Source organism: Callospermophilus lateralis, chromosome 4, assembly GCF_048772815.1.
Source record: "Callospermophilus lateralis isolate mCalLat2 chromosome 4, mCalLat2.hap1, whole genome shotgun sequence".
Classification (NCBI taxonomy): Eukaryota; Metazoa; Chordata; class Mammalia; order Rodentia; family Sciuridae; genus Callospermophilus; species Callospermophilus lateralis.
Window position 1 is genome coordinate 120655841 of NC_135308.1, and position 20328 is coordinate 120676168.

General features: G+C 37.6%; 1 pseudogene; it reads left to right on the forward strand.

The window, feature by feature from the left end:
• The first annotated feature begins 19333 nt into the window (after nt 1–19333).
• Nucleotides 19334–19908, forward strand: LOC143398523 (mediator of RNA polymerase II transcription subunit 28 pseudogene; annotated as a pseudogene).
• The last annotated feature ends 420 nt before the right edge of the window (nt 19909–20328 follow it).

Genomic DNA, 20328 nt, shown 5'->3' on the forward strand with positions numbered 1-20328 from the left:
TTATTTATTTTAGTTTTCGGTGGACACATCTTTATTTTTATGTGGTGCTGAGGATCAAACCTGGGTCTCGCCCGTGTAAGGCGAGCGCTCTACCACTGAGCCACAATCCCAGCCCCTTAAAAATGCTTTTAAACAGTGACATATTTGTTATTTCAATGAGAGAGAGAGAATACGTGCGGGGCGGGGGGGGGGTTGAATCAGGGTCCAGATGACTCACCTGCAGGCTTTAGAGTTTAGAGTATGTTGAAAATTAGTTCTGAGCAATCAAAATTATCATTTGAGAAAGGAAGTTACCATTAGTGGAGTCTCTTTCAGTGCTTACATTAAAGTTGTGGGTCAGGTTTTGTTAGGTTCTATGTTACTCTTTTTTCTCCCCCTGATAGTTTTCTATGTTGTTATTATATGTTTACATTTTAAAGAAGATGGTGTTCATTAATCCTACTTGGATTAAATTGAGATTTTGTCTGTAGCCTACAGAGGCAGGAAACATTTAACCACAATAAAAGATGGCTGAGAGCAATTTTGACCAAATGCCACCCGAAACTCCAGGAGTCAGATAAGGCCTGATATAGTATAACAAGGAGATACTAAAAAATTATTATTATTTTTAAGTTTTATAAGAATTTTTTAAATAGAGGATTGATAGTTTCCCCGGTCTTCCTAGTTTTGTTTCTCAACAAATACATGAAACAAGAATTGTTAATAGTAAGTGTTTTCCATTGCTATCCTGGGTCTTTGTCTCCCTTTTATATTTCATTAACAGTTCTTGGGTTTTTAAATGGCACATCAGTTCTGATCAGCTGTTGTCAATGCTAGATAAGTTATATACATTCCTGTCCTCCACACAGGGGCATTCTACCAACTAATCTACATTTCCAGCCATTTTCATTTTGAGACAGGGTCTTGCTAAGTTGCCCAGGCTGACCTCAAACTTGGGACTCCCCTGCCTCAGCCTCCTGGTTTGCTAGGATTGATAGGCAGGCACCAGGCACCATCATACTTTTATTTTATTTTTACATCCTTTTCAAAAGTCCATACCCCACTTACAAGAGAACTTCAGTAGATAGATTTTATTATCTTAATGTAGATCTGAATTAAGATTTGGAGAAAAGGAAGGTACCTTTCTAGGCAAAAAAAAGAGATTTGGAAAAAGACCTTTCGGCAGGAGTATGCTATTAGTAGGAATTGAAAGAATGCCAGTTGTATGAAGCAGGTGATGAAGAACATAGCCTGAGTGGAAACTCAGCAACAGGCAAGGCCTAGGGCTTGTAAGTCACATTAAAGACTGTCCTAAGAATGCTGTGGAATCCTTGGAAGTGAGTAAAGCATTTCAAATAGATTAGTTGCAGATTAAATTGGGAAGGAAGTAAATAAGGTAGTCTAATGAAATTTTTACAAGAGTCTTTAGCTACCTAGAGGTGGAATAAAAACAGGAGAAAAAAGTTGGTTGAAAGATCTAGGAGGCAAAATCAACAGGATGCTGTGAAAATTAGGCTATGAGAAGGTAAGGTGATGACTTGGAGCTTGTATAATAGTGTGCCATTCACTCAGGGGCGGGAAACACCAGAAAAACATTGGGCAGTGGTATGAATTTTGTACATTTGCATTCCAAGAAATAGTTATTAAAAGCCATAGATTCTGGAATTGAGAAGAAAGTGTAGGTTAAAGCCTTAATTTTGTAGCCTGAAATAAGGGAGTTAAAATAGAGAAGAAAATATCCCAATATGGGATGAGTCTGTAAAGGGGAATCATGAGGAGTTCATGTTTGGTGTGTGAAGCAAACTGAATGATACCAAAAACAATAGCATCAAAACAAATAGTGTCAAAAGTAGCTTTGGGAACAAAGAGGAACTTCCCTTGGAAAAGGATACAAAATATGGAAGGTTGTGGGCTTGTAGTAGGTGGTAGAAACTTTAAAAATGTTTATATTTGGTGATTTGAAATAGAAATTGAGAACATTGTTATGTGAGTATGGCTTAAGTTTGCAAGAGGTAGGATTTGGGGACTCAGTGAGTGTACTAAGCTTGAACACTCCATTTTTGTGGTAGCAGTTCAGTCAGTAACATTTTTTTCCACGAAAGGAGTTATAATAGCCATAAGATTATATAGTAGTTATAATAGCCATAAGGGTGAATAAACCTGTGGGGTAAGGAAAGTAATAATTATTTTACTAATATTACAATTTAGTGATTGTCAACCCATCTACAAAATAGAATCACCCATGCCCTCCCCTTTTGGGTCATATTGCCATTCCGCATTTCTTAAAAATTGATTTTGTACTTGCTAACTCACTAGTTTGACTACTAAAATAGGTAAGATAATGTTCTACTTTTACAAAGGCAGCTCCAAGGCACTGGCAAGAATGGGTGAGTAGAGATTAGAATAATCTTATGATGCCAGTTTTCCAGTTAAACTTTGTTCATCCTGAAACAGTACACATTTGGGAATATATTTCTTATAAATATTTGTTTTTACATATCTTGAACACCTACTCTATAAGGTGCTGTTAGATGCTTACATGTATACAAGACCTTAGAAACTTAGTGGTACCTTTTTTGTTATTTAAAAAAATGTCTGATGTAAATACTATTATTAAGAATATAAGGTAGACAGGTATAACTAACACTTATGGGGAATTTGGGCCCTACATGTAAACTCTGAATATCATTCCAGTATAGTATAGAAACTTGGGCCCTGTATATCACTTTAGTAAAGCATCTTTCATCCTAAGAATTAGCAAGCAATTTGCACAAACTGGAGCAATAAAAAGCTAGCTTTTCAGAATTAATAGCATATCTTAGTTTATTCATTATGAACACCAGTCTTTGAAATCATTTATATACAACTCAAAAATTGATCCAGGAATGCTGGCAGCCATTCTACTCCAAGTGAAGGAGCTCAAATAATTTATGAATATATGTATTTGCACACAAAGAGATTGCCTATCTACAAAGTTCCATAGCGACCCATTTTACATTGTTTTCAATAAATGATCTAAATACGTGAGTGGACACTAAAAGGAAGAGGAGCATGAATGGTCTAACCTCTTTTATTACCTTCTTAGAGTTATTTCCCCTGTTTACATACAAAGGACGGGGAACATGCCCTCTTATCAAACTCAGCCAGTCTGGTGCTTCATCAGTTAGTGGGGACAGTTAAAGCAAGGAGTCATAAGTGCAAGTTGAAATTCATTTCTTACACCTTTAATATGCTTTGTTGTTTCTTTTCCCTGATATTTAAAAAAAAAATTTTGGGCACTCTTTGGTGTTCTTATTCATTCAGTTCAGTCTTAATGTCAGTTTCCACATATATATTTTCTAATTCAGACCTTTCTTCCAAACTAGCATTTTAAATGCCAAGCTGAATTTTTTTTTAAAAGAGAGAATTTTTTAATATTCATTTTTTTAGTTTTCAGTGGACACAACATCTTTATTTTATTTTTATGTGGTGTTGAGGATCAAGCCCAGCTCCCCGAGCATGCCAGGCAAGCCCGCTACCGCTTGAGCCACATCCCCAGCCCCTAAATTCTTAAATCTTTTACCCTCTCACACCCTTAGCCCAGTGCCTTCTCCTATAGCTAACATCAGTACCTTCATTTCAGTGGCTTAGGCTCAAAACTGAAGGTTGCTCTTGATTCTTCACATCTCACATAGAAGTCTTGGACATGCCATCAGAGAATGCTTAGGACCACTTAATACTATCCCCACTGTTTTCTGCCTTTGCCACCATATACAATCTGTTCTCAGAATAGTTTTCAAGACTTTTTAATCTGCTTTAATCAGCTTTCCCCATTTTAGAGTAAAATCCCTATCAAGTTCTTCTGTACTCAGTTCATCCCAGCCACTGTGACTTTTTTTTTTTTTTTTAAACAAGCCAGGCATACTCCTCCCTCAAAGCCTTTGAAGGAGACATTTCACCTACCTGCAATGTTGTGGATATCTGCATGTGACAAGTATCTCAATGAGATTCATTTTCACCTTTCTATTGAAATATAGAACCTACTTAGTCTTCCCTTTTTTCTGCTTTATTCACTTTTCTGACCATATCTTGGGTTTTGTCCATTTGAATATAAATCTCATGAAAGCAAGGATCTTGTTAAATTTCAGTGTCTATCCGTGTGTGACATAAATACTCAGCAAATATTTCAAAAGAATGAATGCCCTTTTAGTTGTACCATATTTTACTAGCTTAAACTTACTGCAGTTTTAAGAGCTGTTAGTTTGGGGTTTTGTTTGGTGGTGCTGAAAATCAAACCCAGGGCACATGCTAGGCAAGCACTGTACAACTGAGCCACACCCTTAGTTAGCCACCTCATTTTTTTAAGTTGTAAAAAATATATCCCATTTGGGGCTGGGATTGTGGCTCAGTGGTAGAGCGCTTGCCTAGCATGTGTGAGGCACTGGGTTTGATTCTCATCACCACATAAAAATTTAAAATAGCTAATAAAAAATTTAAAAAAATACCACATTTTAGCTTCAGGTCTCACTAAGTTGCCCAGGTTGGCCTCTTTCTGATCCTCTTGCCTGAGCTTCTCAAGTAGCTGGGATTATAGGTATGTACTACCATGCTTTGCAAGTTTTTAACTGTTTTAAGTGTACAATTCAATGGTACCAAGCTTATTCATAATGATGTATAACCATCACCCCCCACCCCCCATTTCCAGAAGTAACTACCCATTTCTACTGTAGCCCCAGCCCTGGCAACCTGAATTATACTTCTCCTCAGCTTACTTACTCTAGGTGTCTCATAAATGCAACCATATAGTAATTATCTTTTGGTGTCTGGCCTATTTGACTTTGCATAAAGTTTTCAAAGTTCATGTTGTAGTATGTAATAATATCTTATTGTATATACCACTTTTGTTTATCCATTTATCAATAAGCATTTGGGTTATTCCATCTTCCGGCTGTTGTAATGCTGGTGTCAACCTGGATGTATAACTACGTTTTAAAGTCCATTCTTGATCCTTCTGGGCATATACGTAGGAGGGGAATTGCTGAATCACAATGGTGTGTCTGTGTTTTCTGGGTCCTGCAATGGATGTAATTATAAGAAACTTTTGAAGGAATCATGAAACTTTTTTTAACTAGAAGTTGTACCATTTTACATTTTGATCAGAAGTGCTTGAAGATGTCTGTTTCTCCAATATCCTCACCTCCCTTTTTGTTGTTATTGTTGTTGTTTTGTTTTATAATAACCATCTTAATTGGTATGAAATGGTATCTCATTGTCAACAGTAGTTTTCAGTGACACTTTTTTTTTTTTGAGAGAATTTTTTAATATTTATTTTTTAGTTTTCAGTGGACACAACATCTTTGTGGTGCTGAGGATCGAACCTGGGCCGCACGCATGTCAGGCAAGCGTGCTACCACTTGAGCCACATCCCCAGCCCAGTGACTCATCTTAATTGAGTCTTTCCAAAGTATTTAACTTTGTTCTCATGGAACCAATTCTCTTTGCATTCATGTTCTGTTGGTTTATATATTATATATATTGGTTTATGAGACCACAGGTATACTATTGACATAGTTTAGAAACAGATGCAGCCTACTCTATTTAATATTTATTTTATTCTATTTATTTTAGCTCAATTAGTAGGATTATGTTGGATTCCAATGCTGCATGAATGTCCATTTTATAGAGAGAATTTATGGGTAGCTTGTGTGGGGGACTTGAGGACTCTTAAATAGCAACATTTTTTTAATTAAATGGTCCAAAAAACTTGGCACTAAAAGTTTGGTCTACAAACCAGAAACATAGGTATCAGTTCTAACCTTGGAACTGGTATCAGAATTTGCAATTGAATAAGACCAGGTGATTTGTATGCACATGAAAGGTTGGCCAGTTGAGTTTTTAGACTTTTGTCTAAAACATGATATTTTGACTAATTTAACTAGTTTTTGTCTTTAGGTATTCAAATTATTTCACTAAATTTTTGGCTAGGATAAAGGGTACTACAATGGATGTAATTTTAAGAAATATTAATGCAGATCTTTTTTCCAAAAATTAATTTCTTACGGACTGCTTCATTCAAAATGTGAACACTTGAGGTTTGTGACACATTGAATTGCCCTACCTTTACCATAGCTGTAGGTAAAAATACCCGTTTTTCTGCATTTCTTAAATAGAGTAATTTTTTTAGATGTCAGTTTTGGAGATTAAAACTGATATATTAGTTTTACATATTTTGTGCTTTTTATAGTGGCTTGTTTGTGCTGCTGGGGATAGAACCTAGGTCCTTGCACATGAGAGGCAACTACTTTACCACTGAGCAATAAGCCTGAGCAATATGCCTGCCCCAGTTTTTAAATATTAGCGCTATGCTGTCATCTAGTGGTAAGTTGGTGTTAAAAAAATGAAAGTAAGTCTCAGTTTGGTATTTCCATTTTATAATAGGAAATAGTTTAGTGAATGCATTCAGGACCCAAGTTATACAACCAATAAAAGGTAACTCAAGAACTGAAAGAACCAAGAAAGATCTGAAAGGTTGTTTTCTAATCCAGAATCCCCATTACGCAAAAGCAATACACTCAAATCCTGGTGAGTATGATAATATGCTGTCTGCTGTGGTGAAATCAGCTAATCACAATCCATTTTGTGTGTGTTTGGTGTTGGGGAATGAACCCAGGGCCTTGTGCATTCGAGGCAAGCACTCTACCAAATGAACTATATCCCCAGCCCCATAATCCTTTTTTGTATTCATCCTTATATTGAAAGTATTTCTAAATTTGTTAAGATGCATATGATGAGTCATTTAAAAGGAAAGTATTCTATACATGAATACATAGGTCATTGCTTAGAGAACATGTTTAACGTTTTTGTTTGTTTGTTTATTTTTAATATTTATTTATTTCTTAGTTTTCGGCAGACACAGCATCTTTGTTTGTATGTGGTGCTGAGGATCGAACCCGGGCCGCACGCATGCCAGGCGAGCGCGCTACCGCTTGAGCCACATCCCCAGCCCCTGTTTAACGTTTTTTTTAAAAGGAATTTTTAGTGTCCTGACTTGCTGAATTGTATTTTTTTAAAAAAATATCTTTATTTATTTTTATGTGGTGCTGAGGATTGAGCCCAGGGCCTTGCACGTGCTAAGTGAGTGCCCTGCCGCTGAGCCACAACCCCAACCCCCTAAATCGTAGTCTTATAGTAGGTGCTTTCGACTGGAATTAGTTTTACATAGTTCTGTGATGCTGATTTTGGCAGAGTAGAGTACTGAGGATTTAATTCAGGGGTACTCAACCACTGAGCCACATCCCTTTTTTTTTTTTTTTTTTTTAGTTGTAGTTGGACACAATACCTTTATTTTTATATGCTGCTGAGGATGGAACCCAGGGCCTTGCACGTGCTAGGCAGGCACTCTACCACTGAGCCACAACCCCAACATCCCCCCACCCCCACCCAGCCCTATTTTGTACTTGAGATGGGGTCTTACTGAGTTGCTTAGCACCTCACATTTGTCCTCCTTCCTCAGCTTCCCAAGTCTTTGGAATTACAGCCGTGTGCCACCACATCCAGCACTGATTTTGGTTTTAACGCTAAGTGAGTAGCATTTAGGTGTCCATTCTGTGCATGTAGGATTCAGAAGAGGGATACAAAGCCAAGCAACATGCTTTCTGTCTTCTGGGATCCAGGGCATAAAATGGTTTTCACCCAATAAATACTCAAAATTATTGCATCAAGCAAAATACCTTGAGCACATAAAACAATTGGCTGTCTGAAAGAAAGGAATTAAAAAGTATTGGTCACTTTCCCACGTGCAATTTTATATAAGCATCAAAACAGTCCCATTGGAGTTCTTCATAATACCAGTAAGGTAACAAAGTTATAGTAGTAAAGCAGTGGTCCATTTTATCTTGGAGTTAGAGGAGCCATCTATAGAATGTAACAGCAGGACTAAATTTCTTAGTTGTCATCCTGCAGATAACGTGTGAAGATACCATGTGAAAGAATCTACTGATAAATTAGAATTAAAAGTTGAGCAAACTCGGTGAATGCAAAATCAATTTAGAAGCTTGATATTTCTAGTTTTAAATTTAAAAAATTGTTGGGCATGGTGTTACACGCCTGTAGTCCCAGTAAATCGGGAGGCTGAGCTAGGAGGATTGCTATTTCAAAGCCAGCCTCAACAACTTAGGCCTTAAGCAAGGGCTGGGAATGTAGGCCAGTGTTAAGCATCCAACTTCAATCCCTGGCACAAAAGTAAATTTCTCATTGTAGAAAATCTTGAACCTTTATCAAAGATATTAACATAGATCCAAATTAATGGACATTAATTGACAGGAAGAATTAGCATTGTACGTATGACAGTTCCAAGTTGACCCATAGCATCTCCTCAAATAGAGTTAAAATCCCAAAAGATGGTGTTTTTGTTATTGATGTGGCAATCTGGTTCTGTATCTTATGGAAGTTCAGAGGCAAATAAGAATGAGATGGGATAAAACTTTCCTAATGGATACCAATGACCTGTAATGAGTAAGGTAGTACAGATTTTGTGTGTGAATAGACAGATCAGGGAACATAAGGAGACAATAGAAGCTATATTATGAAAACTAGGTTTGTGATAGAATGGGAATTGCTATGGGCTACACCAGGATGGAAAAATTAAAATAGGATCTTCATGTTATATATAGATATCAATTCTAGGTTGGTTAAATATGGGCTTATTATGAGAGGCAAAGAAAATATAGGAAATAATTTATGGCTTTGGATCAGAGAGGCATTTTTTAAGACAAAAAATAATGAAGATAGGTTTGAATGCATTAAGAACTAACAATCATTGAAAGTAAAAAGAGAGGGGCTGGGGATGTGGCTCAAGCGGTAGCGCGCTCGCCTGGCATGCGTGCGGCCCGGGTTCGATCCTCAGCACCACATACAAACAAAGATGGTGTGTCCGCAAAAAAAACACTAAAAAATATATATTAAAAAAAAAAAATTCTCTCTCTCTCTCTGCTTCTATACCTCTTTCTTTAAAAAAAAAAAAAAAAAAGTAAAAAGAGAAGTCCCAAACTGAGAAGATACTTGAAATGCATATAACCAACAAAGAACTAGTATCAATAATAAATAAATTACAAATCTGTAAGAAAAAGAGAACTGGTATAAAAGTGAGCAACCAATAAGAACTAACATTTCACAGAAGAAACCGTCCATAAGTAATGAAATAAAAGTTTATTAGTAATCTGGAAAATTCATATGAAAGTCACTGGTGCCATTTTACACCTGCAAGACTAGCAAAAAGTTTTTGACTTGTTCTAAATACTGGCTGGTATATGGTACATTAGCACTGCTGGAGGAAGTGTAAGTTTGTACAACCACTTTGGAACACGAATTAGTATTTCTTTGTAGAGTAAGTATGCAGGTATTTCCTAGAGAAACTTGGATCTTTAAGCTAGGAGACATTTACAAGATTGTGAATAGGATCATTTACTTCTAATAGCAAAAAAAGAAAAATAGCTCAAATATGCACCCCTAGCCAGGCATCGAACACACTTTTAAACATAGTAACTCGCAAGGCTGAGGTGTTCACAAATTTGCGGCCAGCCTCAGCAACTCAGCAAGGCTCTCAGCAATATAGACCCTGTCTTTAAAAGGGAGTTGTAGCTTGAAGATAAGGCCCCTAGATTTGCTCTCCCGTACCCACACACATACTCCCCCCAATACGTATGTATATGCCAGTAGATTAGTAGGACATTCATAAGTGAAATACCATGTAGCCTGAAAACAACTCTAGCTACGTAAATGAGTTTTTAAATTACGTTGACTGGAAGAAAGCAAATCACTGAAGAGTTAATATGGTATTCCACTTCTGTAAAATTTTACGACAGGCAAAATTGAGACGTACATTAGAGATTCCTATGTTGGGGAAATAATAGAAAATAACGAAACGAAATTATTAACATAATTCAGCATTGTTCTGGAAGCAGAGGAATACAATTGAGATTCCATGTGGGGCTCCTTATGTCCCCTAGTTTAGCCATTGGCCACAATGTTGATGCCCATATGTTTTTACTCTGTAAATATACATTTTAATGTACATGTATGATGTATTTTACAATAGATACAATAAAAATAGTAGATACAGTTATAAATCTACCTGGATTCTAAACCATTTCCGTTACCATCATACCTAGAAAATGATCATTAAAAGTATTTCAAATGGGTACAAAGGTGCATACCTATAATTGTAGCTACTTGGGAGGCTGAGGCAGGAAGATCACAAGTTTAAGGCCAGCCTGGGCAACTCAGCAAAATCTTGTTTCAAAATTTAAAAGGCTGTGTGGGGTTGTGGTGCTGCTCAGTGGTAGAGTGCTTGGCTTGGCATGCACAAGACCCTGGGTTCAATCCTTAGCATGGGAATTTTTTTTAAAGAAATATGTTCAGATATTTCTTCAAAAGTATCCTACTTCAAATTTTTTTCTATTTGTACGTGAAATTTTGTTTTAATATGGTCATCTTGAAATGGGAGATAATCTGCTGTATCAGAGAATTGCAACATGAAAGAGATACGTATGACTTGAAAAACCTTAAAATTCCATTCTTTTGGTAAGCATAAGGAAATTATTAGAAGTTGACTGGGATTGTGGCTCAGTGGTAGAGTTCTTGCCTAGCATGTGTGAGGCACTGGGTTTGTTTCTTAGCACCACATATAAATAAATAAAGGTCCACCGACAACTAATAAGATATATATATATTTTTTTAAAGTGACCTTATTAGTCTACACACAGCACTGGGTATAGGAAGTTTCTGGTCAACCAGTGTCCCAGGTACTGGACTGAAGGTTGGGAAGAGTGCAGTTACCAGTGATGGTATTTATAGGTCCGTAACAAGGTAAGCAATCTTAAACATTTACTCACACATAATGCTACACAAAGTGCTTGATTCATTGTCTTAGATGGGATAAAAAATCAGTACAAGTAATGTATCTGAATAGGCAATAACCATTATCTTCTCTCATGCATCAGACTACTTTGGAATTTTATCCATCTTGGACCAGTATCCGTGCTTAATATCTTTGTACCCCACAGTAAAACCATCTGTGCAAAACAATTTCTGCCCTTATGGTGGTGTGGTATGATGGTTTGAAAGGAAACTTGGAAAGGTATATGCAAATAAGTTATGTAATCTAACATTTTATTATCGGTTGCTATTTGAAAAATAAGGGACGGTTGAAATAGGCATTCCAGGGAATAATTTTGCATTAATATAGGTAAAACATTATAGTGGTTTAAATTAGGGTAACTACAGTGGAGACACACAGCACAGTTAAGATTTTCTGTGTGTGTGTGTGTGTGTGTGTGTGTGTGTGTGTGTGTTTTATCAGTACTAGGAATTGAACCCAAGGATGCTGTGCCACTGACCTACATCCCCAGCCCCTTTTATTTTTTATTTTTTAAATTTGAGACAGAGTCTTTTTAAGTTACCAAGGTTGGCCAACTTTTGATCCTCCTGCCTCAGCCTCCCAAGTTGCTGGGACTACAGGTGTGCACCACTGTATCTGGCTGAGTGTTTTAAAGATAAAGCCAACTTCATTTGTTGCCAAGCAGCTGTAAAAGAAAGAAATCAAGAATATTTTCAAAGTTTCTGACAAAAAAGAAATGGAAATGCCTTTAACTGAGGTCAAGAAGACTGGGAAATGGGGTGGGAACTTTTTAAAATTTATTTTTTAGTTGTAGTTGGTCACAGTATGTTTATTTATATGTGGTGCTGAGAATCGAATCCAGGGCCTTACACGTGCTAGGTGAGTGCTCTACCAGTGATCCACAACCCCAGCCCACGAGGGGCCTTTTTTGAGAGGGTAGGAATAAAATGTTTCATGTTGAATTTGAGAAAACGATTAACCCATCAAATGGAAATATCTAGACATCTGAATATACATGTCTGAAATTCAGGGTCAATGTCAGCACTGGAGACCAATTGTGGGAAGTATGGGTGTATATATGGTATTTATGCAGTGGGACTAGATAAAGTCACTGAGAAAATGATGATGGACAAAAAGGCTAGAATCATGGGATGCTCCTGCATTTAAATAGGGAAACTAAGAATGATTCAATAAAGACTGACTGAAAGGGGATAACCTGTGAGATAAGAAAAGGGGGGAAAAAAAGAGGGCTGGAAAGAAAGATGAGATGGTAGGGAGAGAGGAAGACAGTGTCACAGAAGCCATGATACAGAGAGATTGAATAAGATGAAGCTTTGGCTTGATGGTTAGTACTACTCACTAATGGCTGAGTAGTACCTGTGGAGTGGTAAGGACAAAAAGATCATTCAAGTGAATTCAAGAAGGAATGAGAGGGGAGGAAGAAATAGTCTTTCAAAAACTGTTGTAGGACATCAGCAAGATTGTAGAACAGGAAACCATAGGCCCTCCCCAAAACAAACGAATGTCTCTGGAGAAATGCAGAAACCAGTTAAAGGTTCTTGTATTACAGGTGAGGCTGAAATCAACTAGTTGAGGCCAGGATAGGAAATTTAAGGGTGGTATCTCTTGCCAGAGTATCCCAACACAACCCCCTCTCCCTGCACAGCATGGCACAATTAGAAAAACTTCAACATGTCTTTTCCTTGGGGGAGAGAAAGGTATAGAACATATGTCAAATGTTCTTCTGTCAGAGGGATTGGTTCTGTTGTGCCTGAATCCAATCACTGATGGGTGAGGTTGGAGTTTCTGAGAACAAAGGAAATTTGAAGTACCACACATAGATGCTCGGTGGAGATCAAGTATCATGATTACCCTAGCACCAGAGGGGCCACCTTATCACAGACACCAGGAGCTTCTGAGTTGACCAGAAAACCTCTTCAATTAGAATGGTATACCCAAGCCAAGAGAGAATGCATTGTCAGAAAAGGCCTGAGATGTTTCCAAGGTCTCTAGCCAGACTGGGTTAAGAAAGTCTTCACTGTATATAACCAGACCACAGTATCTGGAAGAGGTGGCTCATTCTTCAATGCTGAAATCCAGAAAAAATTAAGAAGACATACAAAAGAGTGGAAACATGGCACATGTAAAGAAACAAATCTCCAGAAACCAACCTGAAAGAAATGGAAACCATGACTTGCCAAGGAATTCAAACATACATCATGCTTATTGAATTAAAGCTCAGACAACTAAATAAAATCAGGAAAATGATAAATAAATAAATAAGAATTTCGATAAATAAGGGCCTTAGCAATTAAAAAAAAAGAAAGAAACTGTAAAAAAGAACCAGACAAATTCTGTAACTGAAGAATACAATACCTGAATTGAAAATTCACTTTTGCTTTATTCCTCTGTTGAGGGTACTGAATGGCAATACAGGGAGTGCCTGTCAAAGCAAACTGTTTACATCATGAGCCAGGAAGCAGAGAAGACCAACTGGGATCCTATAATCCCCTTTAGGGATACACTCCCAGTGGCTTAAGGACCTCCCCAAGGCCCCATTTCTCACAGACTCTACCACCTCTCAATAGCACCACACTTGATACCAAGACTTCAACATATGGACATTCATCCAAACTACAGCAAGGTAGAAGAAAGAACCAGTGAGTGAACTCAAAGACAGGACTTTTGAAACTATCAAGGCAGAGGAGAGAAAAGATAAAAAATAAAGAGATCCTAATCTTATGGGATGCCATCAAGCAGAACAATATACATATGAGAGTTCCAGAAGGAAAAGGAAAAACAGAAACATCTTGAAAAACTAATGGTTTAAATCTGAGAGAAATAGTTCAAATAACTCTACAACTAGGATAAATCTAAGGAGACCACAGCAAGACATAATCATTAAACTCAAAAAAAAAAGTCACAAGGAGAGCATCTTGTATCAAGAGAAAGGCAACTCATTATTTACAAGAACACTTCTATTAGATTATCAGATTTTTCTGTAGAAACCTTGCAGATCAGGAGTGATACAATATAGTCAAAGAACTGGAAGAAAAAAACTGCCAACCAAGAACACTACGTCCAGCGAAACGTCTTAAAAAATGAATAAAAAATGAAGGCTTTCTCAGATACACAAAAACAGAAGTCATTACCATTAGATATGCCCACAAGTGAGGCAAAAAAGATACCAGGGGGCATTTTTAAAATATCTGGAAACAAATACACAACATTACCAAACTTACAGAAAGCAATGAAAATAATACTAAGAGGATTGTTACTCTGGCAAATGCTTACATTCAAAAAGGAGAGATTTGAAATCAACAACCTAACCTCACGCTAGGAAAGAACAAACCTAAAGTCAACAAAAGGAGTCAAGATTAGAGGAGATATGAACAAAATAGAAATACAATAGAAAAAAGTGAAACCAATTTTTTTTCCAAATAACAAAATTGATAAACTCTTAGCTAGACTAAGAAAAAAGACAACAAAAACTGGAAAAAAGAGAAGACATTACGAAAGATATCAATCACAGAATTAAGAGGGTTGTGAGACTACTGTGAACAGATATGCCAATAAATTGAATAATCTGAAAGAAATGGATAAATTCCTAGAAACAAACCACCTATAAAGGCAATCATGGAGAAGAATCTGAATAGACAAAAATAGTAAGGAGATTGAAGTAGTAATCAAAATCTTCCAACAAAGAAAAGCCCAGTACCGTGAAGTTTCACTGAGAATTGTATACATTTGAAGAATTTACAACCGTCCTCCTTTGACTCTTCTAAAGAATTTAAAAGGAGGAAACCCAAATTCATTCTGTAAGGTCAGCACTGCCCTCATATCAAAGCCAAAGACAACAGTAGAAAAAAACTATTGACTAATATCACTGACGAATATATTTGCAACAATTAGGCATATGAGGAATTTACCTCAACATAGTAAAGGTCATATATGACAACCTAACATATTTAATGTTGCAAGAATGAAATCTTCTAAGATCAGGAACAAGACAAGAATGTACACTCTCAGCACTATCAACATAGGAAGTTTTGGCTAGAGCAGTTAGACAAGAAAAAGAAAAAAGCCATCAAAATTGGAAAAGAAGTAAAATTATTTGAATACAGTATGATCTTTTATTTAGAAAACCGTAAGATTGTACAAAAATCACAACTAATAAGCAATTTTAACAAAATCACAGGATATTAAATCAATGCATATAAGTTAATTTTTTTTTCTTTTTGGTACCAGGATTAAACATAGGGAAACTTTACTATCTCCAGTCTTTTTTTTTTTTTTTTCTTTTAAGGCAGGGTCTCACTAAGTTGCTGAGGGTCCTACTAATTTACCAAAGCTGGTCTTGAACTTATAATCCTCCTGCCTCAGACTCATGAGTTGCTAGAATTAAGGTATGCACCACCTGCATGGCTCAGTTGTGTTTCTTTCCACTAACAATGCCTAATCAGAAAGGGAAATTATGAGAACAGCCATTAACCTTTGCATCAAAAAGGTTAAAATACTTAGGAGGTGAAAAACTTGAACACTATAAAACATTGCTATAGGAAATCAAAGGTACAAGGCTGGAATTGTAGTACAGTGGTAGGGTGTTTGCTTAGCTGTGTGAGGCACTGGGTAGGACTCTTATTACTTCATATAAATAAATAAAAGTCCATTGACTATTAAAATTTTTTGAAGTAAATAAACCTACATTAAAAAAATAAAAATAAAAAAAGAGCCAGGCACTCACCTATAATCCCAGTGGCTTGGGATGCTGAGACAGGAGGATCGCGGGTTCAAAGCCAACCTCAGCAACACTGAGCTGCTAAGCAACTCAGTGAGACCCTGTCTCTAAAAATACAAAATAGGGCTGGGGATGTGGCTCAGTGGCAAGTGCCCCTGAGTTCAATTCCCAGTACCAAAAATAAAAATTTTTAAAAATCAAATGTTAAAATAAATAGGAGGATATCCCATGCTCACAGCTCAACAAACAGAAGATTGTTAAACTCTCCACACTACTCAAAGCAATCTAGAGATTTAATGTAATCTTCATAAAAACCCCAATGCATTTTTTGCAGAAACAGAAAAAAAAATCTTAAAATTCATATGGAATCTTAAAGGATCCCAAATAACCAAACAGTCTTTAAAAAGGACAAAGGTCTCACACTTCCTGATTTAAGTCATATGATAAAACAATAGTAATTAAAACGGTGATATTAGCATAAAGACACACAGACTAATAGAATACCAAAAAGAGCCAGAAACAAACCCTTGCTTACATGACCAAATGATCTTCAACAAAGGTGGGTACATAGACCACATAATGGGAAAAGAACAGTCTTTAATAATGGTGTTGGGAAATCTGAATATCCACATACATGGAAAAGAATAAAGTTGTACTCTTATCTTACACTACATAGAAAAATTCAAAATGGATTAAAGACCTGTTATGATTTGGATTTGGAATGTCCCCCAAAGGCTCATGGGTTGAGGGCTTGATCCCCAATGCAGTAATGTTCAGAGGTGGGGCTCTGGGAAGTAATTGGATCATGAGGGTGATAGCCTCATCAGTGGATTAATCCATCACAGCTGAGTGGACAATTTGGGGATTCTGGAAACAGGAAGTGGGACCTAGTTGAAGGGAGTAGGTTCTTGGGGATATGTCCTTGGGAACAATATCTTGTCCTTGGCCCTTTCTCTCATTTCCTGTCTGCCTCCCCCAGCCACAAGGTAGTAGCTTGTTCTTCCACACCCCTCTACCTTAATGTTCTGCCTTACTGGCCCACTGTAATGGAGCCAGACTATCATGGACTGAAACTTCTGAAGGCATAAGCCAAAAAAGAAAAAAAAAATCTTTCTTAGGTTGTCTTCTCAGATATTTTGTCATAGTGATATGAAGGTAACTAAAACAAGACCTAATCATAAGACCTACAATTATAAAACTCTTCAAAGAAAATACGTGGAAAAAGCTTCAAGACATTGAATTTGGCAATGATTTTTTTTTTCCTAGTATAGGGATGGAACCCAGAGCCTCATGCATGGTAGGTAAGCTCTCTACCATTGAGCTGCATTTCCAGCCCTATTTATTAACCCAAGCCACAAACTTGGGTTTCTCCTAACCCCAGCCTCTCAAATAACTAGGATTACAGGTGTGCACCACGGTGCCTGGCTAAAACCCAGCCATAAGACCTAGAATTACAAAACTCCTTGAGGAAAATTTGGGAAAAGTCTCTAGGACATTGGATTTGGTCATGACTTCTTGAATATGACACCAAAAACATAGGTAACAAGGACAAAAATAGATAAATGGGATGTCAAACAAAATCTTCTGAATACCAAAGAAACAACAATGTATAAATATATGTACATTTAAGCCACATTATGTGCTGGGAAATAATGACTCCAAATGGTTGCCACAATGAGAGTTCTGTTTCCAGCAATGGTAGAATAGATGGTTTAGGCTTCGCCTCATTAAAAACAATTTGAAAACATCAGAAAGCAAGTGATGCCAGAGGAATTGTGGGGTTCAGATCTAGGAAAGGAAAAAAGAGACATGAATCTGGCTCTTAAAGCCCCCTCTTCCTGCCAGTTCTGAAAGTGGAAGCCAAGAGGTTTAGAAGCTACACAAGGTTTTTTCATAGATGCATAGGGGTGAAGGGACAAAAATAGAGAGGGCTGCTGAGAGAAGGTATACACCTCAGGTTTTTATCTGAGACCCCAATGTTGCTTTGGAATAGAGGGATTAAGAGGAACTATTAGTAATGTAAATCTCCTACCTATCTTAAACAAAAATTATCTGGGGAAGAGTACCTTCTAGAAGTCTCACACTATCTACAGTTGTTCAAGTGCAATTCTGGTACTAGAAAATGACCTGATTTACCATAAGACATGATATGGATAAATGCCAAGAGAAACAAGCATTGGAAACAGACTAAAAAGGAATCTAATAGGTTCTGAGTCAGGGGTCAGCAAACAATGACCCATAGACTAAATCCAGCCCACTGCCTGTTTTTATAAATAAAGGTTTATGGGCACACAGCTACACTGATTTGTTTATTTTTGTCAGTGGCTGCTTTGATACTCTGAATAGCAGAGTGAATAGCTGCAGTAGAAACTACATGGCTCACAAAGCCTAAAATATTCAACATCTTATCCTTTACTGAAAAACTGCTGATCCCTCAGATTTAAGTTCTGCCACAAAAGGTAACAAAACAACAAAATTTAAAAATAGAAGGAATACAACTACAAAGATAAAAGAAATTTATGGAATATTAAACAGATTCAATATAGACAACAATTGGTATTTAGAAAAGATAATTAAACCCCTAACAAGACAGACAAACTTTAAAGTAAAACTAGCCAGTATAAGGAATAAAAAGAAATTAATGAAAGTTTTACATAATTTAAAAGATAAGAGGATTTATCAAATAATTATAGTAATAAACTGGAAAATTTATAAGAAATGGACAAATTCCTAGGGCAAAAAATAATTACAAAAACTAAAGAGAAAAAATGAAGACGTGGTGCAGTGGGTGCAGGCCTATAATCCCAGCGGCTTGGAAGGCTGAAGCAAGAGGATTACAAGTTCAAAGCCAGCCTCAGCAACTTAGTAAGGTCCTAAGCACTTAGCAAGACCCTGTCTCTAAATAAAATATAAAAAGGGCTGGGAATGTTGCTCTATGGTTGAGTGCCCCTGGGTTCAATCCCTGATACACAAAAAAAAAAAAAGAAAGAAAGAAAAGAAAAGAATGAAGAACCTTCTATTAAAGGAATTTTCACACAAAAAATTATTAGGTGAGTTATTTCGAACATTTAAGAAAGAAATACCAATTTCTTAAGGGTGAAGTGGGAGTCCATTAGGAAAACTGGCCTGGAGTATGGTGTTAGGGTCTAAGCTAAGACTTGCCCACATGGGGGCAGCCTTACATAGTCTCTCAGGGCTCAAACAACAGGAGGGTGTACTTATGGAAGAGGGAACCTGGTAGAGCGAGGTCACTCAAGTCATCCCCAAGGGGAGTAGTAGCCTTGTGGATTAGCACAGCCCACCTAGAATGAGTTAGGTGTCTGTGATTGGATGCACGGGAGTCAGATGAGTAAGGAGAAGAATGAACCATTGTGGGTTGACACAGCCCACAGGAGATGAGAGATTGGTTACATATGAGGGGAGAGGGAATGGTTAAATAGGAGAGTGGAATACAGGGCTTTCACTTTCTTAACAAGGAAGTTAAAATACACATAAGGTGAAAGCTAGAGTTAATTCCATGGTTTCGTATTAGATGGATAGACATCTGAATTTTATCTACTGAGAGGGAATGATGGAATTTCATTATTAATGAAGGTATCTGCATCCAGATCTTGGCTTTTTATTTTTATTTTTTTGGTACTAGGGATTGAACCTAGGGTGTTCTACCACTAAGCTATATCCCCAGCCCTTTTATTTATTTTTAGACACGGTCTCACTAAGATGCGGAAGATGGATGGGCCATGGCCCGGCATCTCAGACGTGGACGCTCCACTGGATGGTGTGTTCCTCGCATGCCACCCCCACAGCTAGGACTTGGGGTCAGGTTTTACTGCTTCTGGCAGCGCCTGGCGCGCCAAGAACTTCTAGCAACACCTTGGTGATGAGTTGGAATCCTCATTCGAGGCTTTGCTAGTCTTGTGAGTCAGGATTATGTCAGTGGCCCCGATCAGGAAGAAATTTGAACTGTTGTTGGTCAGTGTATCCAGAAGTTTCTGGATATTGAAAGACAATTTTTTTGTCTACAAAAAAAAAAAAAAAAAAAAAAAATGCAGTTGTCTGTCTAGAAACCAGAGCAAGTTATCAGTGAAGACGTCTCAAAACTAAAGAATGAATTGCAGCGGAAAGATGTGCTGGTGCAGAAGCACTTACACAGCTGAGGCATTGGCTTCAGGGGCTGGAGGACATAAGTGTGCAGCACAAAATGCCAGCTGAAGGCCCTCAGGGCTCCTTGGCCTACCTGATGCAGACATCTTCCAATATCCCTGTGCCTGTGCCTGTGCCGCAGTCTGGCTGGGCACAAATCAGGAGCCACTGAAGCAAGAACAAACTTTATTTTTGAACTGCAAGAAAAAAACCTCACACTCTAGGGGGAATTCTCCCGAATCATAGGGGCTCCTCCAGGAACCCCCAGCCGGAAATATCTCTCCCGGAAATCCCTCCTCCTGCACTTCCCCAACCAATGGGAACTCTTGGGGAATCCCCGGAAATCCCCAGGAGAACTCCAAAATAGTGGGAGAACTCAAAAGTAGCGGCAGAGGCGGATAGTAATGCCTCGCCTGTCAATCAATACTGTTGGCAAAATGCCAGGGGCCATACAAACTCGGCTGTGGCTCTCAGCATGCCTGAGGGGAGTCTGGCCTATAAGGTGCCCTCCTACAGACAGTTTCTCCAAACTTCTCTCTATGTGGACATGGCATTTTAGAAGAACAATTTATTTGCCAGAGAATGAGTTGGT